Source organism: Eubalaena glacialis, chromosome 2 (genome assembly GCF_028564815.1).
Source record: "Eubalaena glacialis isolate mEubGla1 chromosome 2, mEubGla1.1.hap2.+ XY, whole genome shotgun sequence".
Classification (NCBI taxonomy): Eukaryota; Metazoa; Chordata; class Mammalia; order Artiodactyla; family Balaenidae; genus Eubalaena; species Eubalaena glacialis.
The window spans coordinates 55,223,376-55,234,387 of record NC_083717.1 but is presented as its reverse complement, the minus strand read 5'-3'; the positions used below and the strand labels follow the sequence as shown (position 1 = coordinate 55,234,387).

At 32.9% G+C, this 11,012-nt stretch overlaps 2 non-coding genes across 2 annotated transcripts; both read left to right on the top strand.

Annotated features, from left to right (window-relative positions):
• Positions 1-1,186: 1,186 nt before the first annotated feature.
• LOC133086095 (small nucleolar RNA SNORD109A) lies at positions 1,187-1,253 on the top strand. The gene has a single exon (XR_009699875.1). It is a non-coding gene; the product is annotated as a small nucleolar RNA SNORD109A (small nucleolar RNA).
• A 4,661-nt stretch (positions 1,254-5,914) lies between these two features.
• Positions 5,915-5,981, top strand: LOC133086096 (small nucleolar RNA SNORD109A). Its single transcript, XR_009699876.1, has one exon. It is a non-coding gene; the product is annotated as a small nucleolar RNA SNORD109A (small nucleolar RNA).
• The last annotated feature ends 5,031 nt before the right edge of the window (positions 5,982-11,012 follow it).

Genomic DNA, 11,012 nt, shown 5'->3' with positions numbered 1-11,012 from the left:
CCTGTCTGGATCAAGGATGAGCATAAGTATCAAGTACTGAGATCCTGCTGAGTGGCCTTCTAACAAGACAACACTCTCAGAACTGGCTTAATTTTTAACCTCCTCAATAATTGCACGATACCCTTACCATGTGTCTTGCATTTTTTTTGTCTTGCATTTTTAAATCAGAGGTACTTTTACATCATAAGGTATTTATAAAGTCTTTATTGGATGGAATACAACTTTAGAATTTTCCATTTGAGATAACTGCTATGTTACTTATTTGCAAAGTTCAGTACAGAGGATTATAGGCTATTTGCAAAAAGTAAAAAACTCAGAGAGGAAACAAGTGGATAAATGAAATGGCAAGGGTGACAATGGATGAAGCAACTGTGATGTTTGTGGCAAGGAAAGCCTATATGATTAATTAAAATGGAACCAATGTTATGCTTTATTTTTAATTAATTTAATTGTATGATCTGATCTATTTTCCTTGTGATGTTTTGCTGCAGGTCAAAAACTAGAAAAAGTTACTCTTCTTTCAAGTGAACAAGTTATTTTCAGGGAAGAAAAGTGAGCAGCTACTCTGGTACATTCAAAATTCTTATGTGTTTTATGACTAGTGATGTCAGTAGTCAATGTGAGATCATTCAGAGACTCAAGGAAGAATATTTTTATGATAGATATATTTTTTCTTGTGAATGTCTCTACATGGTTCAAGGAATTCTCATTATTGTTTCTTCCCTTTTTGAAACGTTTTTAAAAAGTAACCTGAATAATTTTGGAGAGTCATTGCCGTAATTCCTTTTTTCACTATTTTGTATTGAATAACAATAACCTTGTAGTTAAATGCAAGTGTGCTAAACATTGATATTTTTAATCTATATCTGGAACATTCAGAACATAGATGCTTCTACTTATACTTGTACTGTAATTATACTACATATAATTTTGCTACACTAATTACTCTTCAAATTTTTAGTTGATTAAGTTTTTTCTGTGTTTTCCCAATAGATTTTATCTAATTTTATTAGAACAATCCAAGGTCACTTTTTTCGATGTTATATATATGAGAATTCCATTATTCAGGTACTAAATAGAATGTCTACTCTACCATGTACTGTTCTTTATTCATAGTGCAGTAGATAAGCCTGAAGAAAATAAGCCTGGCTGTGGAAATGCTTATTTGTTGGGAGGGTGCTTGTCTGGATCGATGATGAGCACAACTGTCTGAGGATGCTGAGGGACTCATTCCAGATGTCAATCTGAGGTCCATATGAATGCCCCTCTAATAGGACAAATAAGACTCTTAGAGCCTGGCTCTATTTGGTGACCCCTCAGTAACAACATAATGCCACTGTTAGCATGCTTTTTTCTTTCTCACAGAAAAGGGCATTAGTGTCCTATCTTGTAAGGCAGTATGCACCTTTATGATCAGTGATCCATTTTGCTTTATTTTGTTCACTTTGAACAGAGTCACAAATATGACTATATATACATGTATATAAGAAATATGTTCTTGAGTCATGAATGAGAAAATGAAAAGGATTGAATTAAGAAGGGAACAAGCAACTGTGATGGGTACTGAAAGTCTCAGTAATGTTGAACTTAAAGAAGGGAACACTGCATGTGTACAGTAAATAATGGTAATGGAACCCAATTTTAGTTCTTTGTTATTTTTACCACTGAATATTTTCTAAGACTCTGCTTTTCTTTTTGTCATGTTTTGCTGAAATAGAAGGACTGGAATCAGGTCTTCCAATTCAGAGAATAAGGGTGAGTAGCTTTTTGAAATTCATATTTCATATGTTCTGTGCCAGGTCCTGAGGTCTCTCTGTTTATCTTTTAAGAGGCTTATTTGAGAATATTTTGATGATGTGTCCTTTTTCTCTTTGAGACCCTCACTAAGGTCACTTACATTATTGAATCTTTATAATTTCTTCTTTCATTTTAACTCTTTTCTGCTTTGATGGAAAAATGTAGAATTTTAGAGAATTTTTGGTAATTTTATAGTGGATCAAAAAATTATTGTAGTAAAATCGAAATCTTCCAAAATATTATCAGATTTTCCTCATCTGTTTTATTGTTGAGATTTCAGGATACAGACTCAATTATTCATAGGCATTTGTGGTCACATTGCATTACATTTTTGTTTCTACTTTAATCTTTGTGGATTAGCATAAATTAGTTGTTTCTCATTTTTGCAACATGGAAAGTTGTATGTGAAATTTTATTAGATCTCTTCAAGACCATGAAGTTTTTATACAATAAACGTTGCCATATTCTTTTGAAACCCAAAATAGTTCAGTTTTCAATACTGTGTTGGGCTAAAAAGAAAAGGTATTATGTTAGAGATATCAAATGGAGAAATATGAAATATCATATATGGCATCATTATTTCTAAAACTTGAATATGCATCACCAAAAAGAGTGGTCCATATATTTCCTGGCAAGCTATGTTGAAGATTATGTGTTACCTGGTACTTTGAGATTAATGCCCTAAGGATAGGTAAACATTTTTCTTGACAAAGTTCGGTCACAGATTCCATCAAGAAGTACTTATGTTTATATTTATTATGTATTGTTTATTTATATTTTTTCTATAGAACCATAGAAGATAATTATAAAGAGTTGAGTAATAACTAAAAAAATAGTCATAGATCAAAAAAGGAAATTGGTTTAGCTAGATATTGAAATGAACTCTAGAACCTCGATCATTAACAAACTTTTGAGCAAGCATATGAAGAGCGGGAAAAAATGGGACATGTTTTTACTTTTAAAAATATCTTCTCACAAACCCTTATTTGCATATTTGTTACTATTAGTAGATTCACAGAGCCATGAAGTCAGGGATACTGTCTCAATCCAAAGAGTATAACACTATATTGATGCATAATATATATTCAGTAAATTGCCCATATTATTACTCTACAATAGTACAGGATTCAGACACAGAAGCAGAATAGGACTGGCATAATAGAACCCTTCCTTATGACCAGCTCCAACTTCTTCTCCCCAAATGCTCCTCCTTCTGAAAAATGTACTTTATTTTTATGTATTTTTTAAGTTTATAAAAATGGACTGTATAATTTTGTTCCCTTTGTGACTACATCATTTGCACAAGATTCTTACTAATCAGATGAACATTTTATTTGAAACATCAAATTCATTGTTGTGTGTTAGTAATATGCTTTTCTTATTTTGTATGTCTTTATTTTTTAGGTATTTTATTTTAAATATAGCAGTATGTCTTTTAGATTTAGCATTTTGTGTTATCTCTAATTCTTGATTAATCTTGCCAGGAGGGTTTCAATCATAGTAAATATTTCAAATTACTAATATTTGTTAATATTTCCTATTGCCTGTCTGCTTTCTATTTTGGTGTTTTTATGCCCTTAATCTCATTAATTTTTCTTTACTCTTCTGGAGTTTGATCCAGTCTCCTTGATCTAGCTCTTGTGATATGTAATCTATTGCTTTTCAGCCTTCTTCAATTCTCATATATTGCTTTTTACTCTAAACTTCCCTATAAGTCACAAGAGCACAAGTTTGGCATTCTTCATCCTTCTTATTACTCATATAAATGTATTTTCTAATTTCCATATTGATTTATTTTTGAATTATGGATTATTTAGAAGGACATTGCTTAATTTCCAAGCAGCTGGACTTTCTCTATCGATTTTTATTACTGATTTTTAACTTGATTCCATATGATAAAAAATACTTTGAATAGATTTTATTACTTTGGAATAATTTTGTATCTCTGTAATGGCCCAGAGGGTGGCAGAATTTAGTGAATATTCCATTTTCACTGATTATTACATTAGCATGTAATTATATCATTGTGGATGCAGTATTCTATACTTGCCAGTTATTTCCATTTTGAAATTGCCACATCCATATCTGATGTGTATTTACTAACCTATGATCTGAAAATGAGTTAGTCATTGAAAGTCATGTAGGAGATTGTCATGGAAATAAGGCACCTGGGTTGTTTTTGGAATGCTTGTAATATTTGTATTACAACCTGTGTGTTGATTAGTTGCTGTGTTTGGATGGCAAATTAATTAAGTTGTACAATTATAGTGCATGCTCTTTTCTACACATATATTTTAGTAGAAAGTTTAAAATATCCCATCAAAATAGACCAAATATTAGCTAATACATTTCCTAGGAATATTGTCTACCAAATAATGTGTTATTTGGGGACTAACAATTGATGTCTTTAGGATAAGTCAAGAAGTTCTCTTTTAAACACAGACATTTCAGTAAATCAAACATTGCAGTAACATTAAACACTCACAGCCATGCCATGATAGCCTTTCAATTCCAATCACTTGAATACTATTATTAATTTCAAAACAAAATTTGTATACTAAGGTTCAGATGTTCTGAAAAAGCTATTGTTTAGATAAATCATACAAGGTTTTATTTATAATAATAATTTAAATTCTGATAATTAATTTATGATGACAATGAGAGGGCAAAACTGATTACACTGTATTTAAAAGAGTGTTAACATGAAGAAATTACTCAGGATAGCTTCCTAGTAGGAATTTTTAAGATTCTGGTGCTACGTGTGTTTCTTTCCAGATAACTTGAGAATATTTATATTTGGTATATGGATTTTTCTTTTCATTTCTTTGTCCTTTGTGCTGGCAATTCATGCTTGAGAATGAACAAATAAGAAAATAAATATAAAGCTGTAAGTTATGGCGTCATGTTAAAGTAGTAGATTAATGACACAGAATACAAAGAATTTTAATCTAGTGGTAAATCTTGAAAATTATTATCATTTCATTGAAAGGTCTAATAGCTACTGATACACTCTTATTTTGCACCAACCACCCTATAAACATTGTGTGGTTTATTCAGATGAGAGCCTAGATGTGTGTTTATGTATGTATGAGTGTGTTTGTGAACTTGACACAGAGACACAAGAACATCTGGTTGCCAGTGTGCTATGTATATATAAGGTTAGGGTCCTGTCGAATCAAACTTACATATCAAACATGGTTTACCTAACTCTGGAGTGTGTCCACAAGTCAAGCATTTCCAATAACATAGGTTAAAGTCTCCTTGCCCTCAATATTCACAAGTTATCTTGTCAGTATTTTCTAAGTATACTGTTTGTGTGAAGATAAATCCAAGGTCATTTCTCCAGGCCAGCTTTAGTTATGTGGTAAACTCATTATTTACTTAATTACCAAAAATGGTAATTAGATTGAGAGACTGTGGCAAAGTGGGCATGATTGAATAGAGATTGGAGTGTAAGTTAGTGATGCTCTTGGTTTGGTTAAGCAGGCCTAAAAAAAATGGAAAAGCACATATGGCAGGAAAGCATTAATATGATTGCATCTAGAGAGTTTGGCTAAATTTTTGCAGATTAGAAATATGGGTATTGCCCCTAAATAGAAAAAGTAAAAGTTTTAAAAAAAATATTACTGGAGAGAGAAAATTAATGAAAAAATTGTAAGTGCAGATCGAGTAAAAATATAGTTAGATCTAGTGATACACTCAGTAGATCAGCACTTGGCAATAATAGTATTGTTCCAATGTGAACAAATATTGCTTAGGAGAGTGCGAAAAGATAAAGTTGCTAACAGCAAGCTTATATGGGATGTTGTTGTGGTGTTGATTGCTTTTTGCTCCAATAGTCTAAGTGATAAATATTGAAAATTGATTTCTGCCACATTATTTATTCTGTTCTAATTTTTGCATGTGTCAACATTACCGTATTCCAAACTGTGCCATCTCCATAGAGAGAAGTGGTTCTGCAGAAGTTTATGCAGTTGCCAAATTGCTAGCTTCAATAAACTAAAGCTGAAGCATTTACTAAAGCTGAAGCATTTACTGTCTTGTTAATACAAATAATAGCTCTGTAGGAATGTAACCCAGTTATAGAAATGCTCATTTGTCAAGAGCTACCTTACCAAGATCAATGGTAAGCATACTTGTCTGGGGATTCTAGAAGATTATTTCCAGACATTAATCAGAGGTTCCAGCTGGATGTCTATTCATAGGACAAGAACAATTTAAAAATTGGGCCAATATGGTGACCTCCTCAGTAATTTTACAGTGCCTCTATGCACATGCTTTTCCATTTTCTTATCAAATTGCACTGTCATGATACCTTCATTAGGCAGACTTCATGCTTAGAGTTTCACATTAAAGAGAGGTCTGGTGTTTCATATATTTTAAACTATTTGTTGTTAACTGTGAACAAATATTGAAATAAAAATTTAAATATAGAAACATATAAATAACTTTAAAAGTGGTCAAGTGACTATAATTAGTGTTATCAGTAATATTGGGAAATTATAAGGGAATATAGGACATTTAGATGTTACATAATGGCAATGAGACCAAATTGTATTTTATTATGATTACCATTTATGCATTTTCTCAATTAATATTTACTTTTTCTGACAATTTTTTTTGTATAGAATTGCTACAACTAGTATCAGCACATAAGAGAATAGAAATAAGCAGCTCCATCCATGTGCCTTTTGGAATTCTTCATATGCTGGGAGGACCATAAATTGTGTCTTAATAAATTTAAAACAATTAAATTAATATAAACCATGTTAATTTAATTCCACAATGTGATGGAATTAGAAATCAATAAAGAATATCTCTTGAAAATCCTCCAAATAATTAGAAATTGAAATTAGCATTTCTAACATATTCATTGGTCAAAGAAAATTATACAGCATTTTGAAATGGAAAAGATTAAAACATAGCATGTCAAAATGTATGGGATGCACCTAAAGCTGTATTTAGGGGGAAATTTATAGCACTAAAATGCCTATATTAGAAAAGAAGAAAGATCTCAAACCAATGACTTTATTTTCCACCTTAAGACATTTTAAAAAGAGCAAACTAAACCCAGAGTAAGAGAAAGAAAGGCAACCATACAGATAAGAGCAAAATCAATACAATAGAAAATAAATATATATATAAAGAAAAATAAATGAAATTGAAAACTGGTCAATTGAGAAGATGAATAACATTGACAAAATTATAGCCAGATTAAGGGGGGGGGGGAAGACGCAAATACCATTATCTGGAAATGTGAGAAAGGGGCATCATTAGAGATTCTATGGATATTAAAATGTTAAAAAGTGGAATTTATGAAAGACGTATGCCAATAAATTTGACAAACCCAAGTTCATGTACCCAATGCACAGTGAGGACAAACAAATCAAAATATCAGAGTTTGGAGCAGAGAAAATTTTATTGCAAGGTTTAAATTTTATTTATTTATTTATTTATGGCTGTGTTGGGTCTTCATTTCTGTGCGAGGGCTTTCTCCAGTTGTGGCAAGTGGGGGTCATGCTTCATCGCAGTGCGCGGGCCTCTCACTATCGCGGCCTCTTGTTGTGGAGCACTGGCTCCAGACGCGCAGGCTCAGTAATTGTGGCTCACGGGCCCAGTTGCTCCGCGGCATGTGGGATCCTTTGGGACCAGGGCTCGAACCCGTGTCCCCTGCATTGGCAGGCGGATTCTCAACCACTGCGCCACCAGGGAAGCCCTCAGATGGGTTTTAAGGAGGGATTTTTTAAAGCAAAGTGAGGGAGAGGAGTCACAGTGTGTGTGATCAGCTTGTGCACAATCCTCTGATTGGTTGATGAAGAGGTAACAGGGTGTTGTCACAAGGGTTAACATTATCAATCCTCAGACTTTAGTAAGTCTGGGGGCTACGTGCTCATGATCATCAAGTTGTTAATTTCTTCCACTTGTGGAGGTTTTAGCATCAGTAAAACAACTCAGTAAATGTGCATCAGATACTGTTTATGTACTTCAGAGAGGAACTAAAAATTCTGAGACTGCCATATGGCTGATTTACTGTTTAAATTGTTACCAGTTCTCCTAGCCCAACTACTACTTTTGTCACTACATGTTCACATCCTTTCAATCATTAATTCTTGAGCCAGATCTTTGTGGCTCATGGGAGGCCTTGGGAGACTACAGCTTTTCTACAAACAACAGGCAGTCAGAGGACATGGGGGGAGGGCCCTGTCCTGGGAAGGCCCCATAGAGTCCTGCTTAGTTTAAAAAATGAAATGGAAAAATTTATTGAAGGATACAAACTACCAAAATTCAATCATGAAGAAATAGATAATCTGAATAACCCTCCTTCAGTGAAATAATAACTTGTAATTAAAATATTTTCCACAAAGAAAACTCCAGGCCCATATAGCTTCACATGAAATAAAAAATAATTCTACACAATTGTCTATAAAATTTAAAAGAAGGGAACACTTTTCTACTCATTCTATATGAACAACTTTACCTTGATTTAAACAAAAAAAAACATGCAATTTAAAAAATACACAAAAATATTCCTCATGAGCATAAATGCAAAAAGTCTAATCAAAACTGTAGTAAATGAAATCCAACAATATATAGAAATATTGCATGATGGAGTAGGGCTTATCCAAGGACTGCAAGGATGGTTTAACATTTAAAAATCAATCAATGTAGGAAAAACACTTCTGGAAAGTCAGAGTAAAAAAACCTTCAAAAAATCTGCTCCTCTATAAAATTAACAAGAACCATGACCAAAAATGGTCAGAATTAATTTTTCAGAACTTTGGAAATTAACCAAAGGCTTATAGAATGTCAAAGAACATTTATTCAAGAAAACTGGCTGACTTTCACTAAGAACAGCAAGTTTTATAGCATTTTAATGTTCTAACTTCCAATACCTCTCTCCCTAGCACTGTGGCAAGCTTGAAAATAGTAGGCTAACAGCCATCAGGGGAGGAAGAACAGGTTTGGAGATCCCCAAAAAGTCCTGTCCTCAGAGAATTATTACCAGTTGACCTCTCTGGAAGGTCCCTGAAAAAGCTCCATTTACAGGACTTGTATTTTTTTGGACTAAGAGCTCACTCAGTGGAGTAAACTCAATTCCAGAACATTAGTCAAAAGGAATCCATGGAAATTTCTGAGTATGACATGTCCCTGAAGTGTTGATATGAACTGAGTCAAAGAGTCTGGCCAAGAAACTAAAAAAGGAAATCTTGGGAATGAGATATTCAAATTATGTTTTGAAAAGCTCTGAATATTCTTTTTTGATCTAGAAAGCTACATACATGTGCAGAGCTGCATGCCAGGACACACCTGAGAAGGACCTACTCAATTGCCTCTGACTTTCTTTGAGGCTCTGTGCAATCAAAAGGTGAAGGCTAAGGAAGAGGTGTAAACTACCTGAGCACTAAATGTAAGCCCCAACACACACACACACACACACACACACACACACACACACAGCCTCTTAGCAAAGGGCAAGAGACATATTGATTAGAGGCACTGTAGGTAATATTGGTCTAATTATTAGCTGACCACTAAGATAACCAAGCAGAAACTTCAGTGTCCACGTATTGCTGGGAATACAGACTTTACAGAATTAGTCCAGGAAAATCATTTTTAAGACAAACAGCAATAACAACAAACAACTGCAACAATAAACTTTTGGAATTGAGGATATCTGGTTTCCAGAGTTGCCACATTATATATAAAGTGTCCAGTTTTTAACAACAAAAAAAATTACAAGACATGCAAAGAAACAAGAAAACATGGCACATACACAGGAAAGAAGTCAATAGAAAGTATCCTTGAGGAAGGCCAAATGTTGGACTTAATGGACACAGACATTAAATTATCTATTAAAAATCTATTCAAAGAACTAAAGTAAAGCATGTCTAAAGAATTAAAGGGAAGTATAAGAACTATATCTTACCAAATACAGAATACCAATAAAGAGATAGAAATTATAAGAAAGGACCACTTGAAAATTCTGGACTTAAAAAATAAAATAACTAAAATTGAAATTACACAAGAAGGGTTTCAACAGCAGATCTGAGTGAACAGAAGAAAGAGTGAATGAATCTGAAGATAGCTTAGTTGAGATTATCCAGTATGAGGAACACAAGGAAAAATAATAAAGTGAACTGAGCTACAGAAAACTGGGAGACATCATCAAACATACCAATGTACTTATAAATTGAAGCCCTAGAAGGAGAAGATAGAAAGAGAAATATTTGAAAACATAATAGCTAAAAACTTTCCAAACTTGCTGAAAACATTAATCTACACACCCAAGAAGATCAACAAATTCCAAGTAAGATAAACTCAAAGAGATCCAGACCCAGATGCATCATAGTCATACTGTTGAAAGATAAACACAGAGAAAAATGACTCAACATGTACACGTGATCCTCAGTAAGCTTAAAAACTAACTTCTAATAAGTCATGCGGACCAGAAGGCAATGTGATGACATACTCAAAGTGATGGAAGAAAAAATTCTCAACCAAGAATTCTATAGCCACAAAATCCATCATTTAAAAGGGGAGAAATTAAGCCAATCCCAGATTTAAAAAAGAGAGACAGAATTTCTTGCTATGAGATCTGTTCTACAAGAAATGTTAAAGAGATTCCTTCCATCTGAAATAGAAAGACACAGGAGAGTAACCCAAATCTACATGAAGAAATAAAGAGCACTTTAACTAGTTACCTTAGCTGAAACTACATATGTAAATATAAAAATAAAAAATAAATGTGTTTTGTTTGTAACATTTTTCTTCTCCTATTTGATTAAAAAATAATTTTAATTATAAATTTGTGCTGATGGTCTTGTAATGTATATATTTGTAAATTATAAGACAATAATAACACAAAATAAGGGAAGGAAATGAAGCTATATTGATGTTAAAAATATCTATTTAACAAAAAAAAAAGAATAAAGGAGAAATACAGGGGGGAGAACACATAAGACATATAGAAACTTAATAGCAAATTGGCTGTCATAAATCCTACCTTATAAGTAATTATATTAAATGTAAAATGAATAAACATTCCAATCAAAAGGCAAATTGGGGGGGAAAACCATGATTAACTATTCTGTGTATAAGAGATATACTTTAGAGTCAAAGCACAAATAGACTGAAAGTAAAAGGATAAAAAAAAAAAGATATATCATGTAAACTGTACCTAAAATAAAGCTGGAGCAGCTCGGACAAAATATTCT